This window comes from Chaetura pelagica, unplaced genomic scaffold, assembly GCF_000747805.2.
Source record: "Chaetura pelagica isolate M959 unplaced genomic scaffold, ChaPel_1.0 scaffold29, whole genome shotgun sequence".
NCBI lineage: Eukaryota > Metazoa > Chordata > Aves > Apodiformes > Apodidae > Chaetura > Chaetura pelagica.
In genome coordinates this window covers 22,015-25,590 of record NW_009970720.1, presented here as the reverse complement: position 1 = coordinate 25,590, position 3,576 = coordinate 22,015, and positions in this window count along the sequence as shown.

Below are 3,576 nucleotides of genomic sequence, written 5' to 3'. Positions count from 1 at the left end.
TGGATGGATGGCAGGTAATCCCTAGCCCTCCAGAGACTTGGGAGAGCCTCATACCATCCTCTGCTGCTGCAAGGAGCCCCAGATACCATGGAGAAAGGGGTTGGGGCACCTCAATTACACCCCTTCCACAGCCACCAGAACGATCTCCTCCAGCCCCTCCCCCCATGCCCACAGCACCCCTCGAGCTGGGACCTGGTGGTTTGTGCAGAGCCCATCCATGCACAGAATTCCAGACCCAGTGGTGCTTCTAAAAACCATCAAGGTGCCCCAGGCCCAGGGGAGCCCCTCACCTCCCCCTTCCCCCTCACAGTCCCCAGTAGGTCTCACAGTCCTCTCTGTGCCCCCCAGGCCCCCTTCACACACCCTTCCCCAGCCATGTGCATCTTTCACTGGAAACAGGAGGGGGGGGGATTTCCTCCCCACACCCAGGGGTGCAGGGAATGAGATGCAGAGCAAAAATGTCTTGCGAGTGCCCATATGGTTAATCAGGGGGAGTGAGGAGATGTCTTCAACCATGTTCTGGGGTTGTTGCTTCCCAAATTTAGACAGAAACACCCAAATCTGTTGATAGCAAAGCCAGTACTGTCAGGTGCTGCCCAGAATGATGCCTTTAGAAATGCAAAAGGACCTATTCCTAAAGATGTTGTAGGTGCCTGCTGGCATCATGTTAAACTGATCAGCCCAGTGAGAGTGAGGAGTGCTAAATGCCTGTGCTTGGGCCTCTGTAATTTAAAGTGGGGCTCTTAGGCCTTATGATTGTAATTTTATTTCTATTTCTGCTAGCACTTGTCCCTCTGTGAGAAATGCCTGCAATACCCTAGAATTTACGGGCCACATGATTCATGCTGCTGGGAACACCTGGTCTAGACTTCCTGATACCTGACTTCATTCCTGGCTTGCTTTTGCAGTAGTCTTTAATATATAGCAGTGTTTGTGCAGGTCTGGAACACTGTGATGCCACTGGAAATGTTTCATGTTAACTCTGCATGTCCTGTCCTATGTAAAAATGCAGCTCAGATACAGTCAATAGAGTCAATGTATCCCTGCAAATCTGACCATCATTGACTGCCCTGCCTCCAGTTTCATCACCAAAAGGCCCTTGGTTGGATGATGCAGAATTAAATACCTGCAACTGAGGAGGGAATCAGTGCCAGAGGATGCACAAGGGCTGTCCAGTGGCATCACTGGTGTTGCCGTGTGACAGCACAGGTGAGAGAACAAAATCACTTCCACTTTCTTCAGTCATCAGCACTTGGGCCATCAGTGAAGGCTTTGTGTTTTATTTTAGAGTTTCAGAAGGTCCCACAGGTCTGTGGCACTTGGTCAGGTGGGGGAAAGAGCTGTGGTCCTTGCCCACATGATGCCCCAGTGGGATCTCACCTGGCAGGGACTGCCCATCCCACAGCCAGACCAAAGGCCTCCCTCTTCATCTGAAAGCATTCAGGCACTTTCAGCTCCACATCAGGATGCTCTACTCAGAGACTACTTAGAATACATAGTAGGCAGAGACATTATTTTTTTATCATTGATTTTGAAAACAAAACAAAAAAAACCCCACAGTTCGCCCTAAAAAAAAACACAACCAAACAAAACAACCCCCAAAACAACCACCCGTCCTGTACTAATGGCAAAAATCTCTGCTGGCACAGTTCCAAGATTTTGGAAGGAATTAAAAAATCCAGAGAGGACCTGGATTAACTGACTTCACCATACGGGTAAATTCAATTTTGTTGAATATGAAGGATATGCCAAATTTACGGAAGAAGACACACAGTATGTTCAGTAATACATGTAAATATGCAATTCTTGCTTTAATGTTTAGCTAGCATTTGTTAAAGGGGTACATGAGGGTGATGTATACAGTGCAAGTTTGTTGTCCAAGCCTAGGGAACTGTGTCTTTGTGCCCAGGTTTTCCTGAAGCACACACATTCCCTAGTATAGGCAGACAGAAAATTGGAAGGCTCTCTCATTTCACATGGAGGGGAGATGTAAAGAGCTGTGCTCGGCTCCTTGCTTTGCTCCCCCCCAACTGACACTAGTTTGTGTCAAGTTTACAAAAAAAAACCACCCTGCTGCTGTAACACTCCATTTGAGAGGTGGGGGAGAAGGATAATAAAACTTTATTTTTAATTGCTTCTCTGGCTATAAATTAACATGCATTGGGCCAATTTATTATTATTTTTTTTTCTGTGAACAAAAGCACAATTGATGACAAGGCTTAGGGAAAGCAGGGAGTGAGCTCTGAGCCCCAAGGCTCCCCTGCGTATTGAACCTGAGCAGGGGGAGGCCTTGTCTGTGCCCAGAAGTTGAAGGGCACTGAGAACTACAACAAAACAATAGGGATTTTTATGTTTCACTGACTGTTTTTGCAGCTGCATCTTCCCCCCCTCCTCTCCTCCCTCCCCATTATTTCATGTGAAAACCAAGTATGAAAATAGAAGCCATGGCTTTCCCCCCTGCCACAGCTAACATGCATAAAACTGGACCAGAAATCAACAGAGATCTGAGGTTAGCTGTAAGTCAGCGTTGTGGGCAACAGCAGAAACAGTTTTGTGCTTCTACACTGTATTTTGTTTCTGTTATCAGGGACACAAAGAAGGGGCTGAAGCCCACCAGCTGTATTGTGAGTTCAACATGATCATCTTCACATCCCTGAGGCTCCTGATGGCATTTTAGGAGGAGCTGGCAGAGCCCATGGAGTTTTGCCTTTGCAACTCTCCCTCAATGCACGCCTCCCATTTAGACCTAGAATATTTAATAAACCACCTCTTCCAGTGGTAAAAGCTCAGATGAGGTAGTTTTTCTCCAGAGTTTTCTGTTCAAGCCCTTACACTGCTTCTCCTCTGGTGCATCCAGTTATGGACCTAAACAAAGAGCCAACTACAAGTGAGAAGCAGGCAGGCACAGACCACAGGCTGGAGACCAAATGTTAACAGAGCTGTGGCCTAAGAAATGGGAAAATACTGATGGAGAGGGGCTGAGAAACGACTGAGAGTTGTGGACAGAGAGGGCAGATGCTTGTCTGTCCTCTCACACTCTGTGGCAAAGTAATCCCTTGTTCTCCACCTCTGTAGGCAGAAGGATGGGCAGAAATTGGTTTAGTGTCCAGCAAAGGAAAGTGTGAAAATCTATTTGTAGAACATAAAATGTCTCTAACTGAAGATTATTTGCACAATGAGACAAGTCACTAAAAGAAAGGGATGAGGTTTCTTTAGAGCAGGGTAGGTAAGCATCTGCTGCAGGGCTTTTATGAGGGGAGTGGACTAGCTGAACCTGAGGATTTTTCTTGTCATTTTTTGATGATATAAAATGTACAGAGATGCAGAGGGGGAAAAAAAAAAAGAAAAAAAAAAAAAAGAGGGATGGAGGGGGAAGAACCTTTAAAAACTAACAAGGGAAGAATAAGGAACTTTGCTACCCTCATATATTGCACCTTAGCCTCCTGCCTGAACATCTATGGATGGACCAATGGACTGTTTCCCACTTGAAAAAGATGTTTTTCTTTCTTTCCTTTGGTGAGGAAAGCCTGCAACACTGGTATTTGGAGAGATGGAGAAGTCTCTGTATTTTCACCT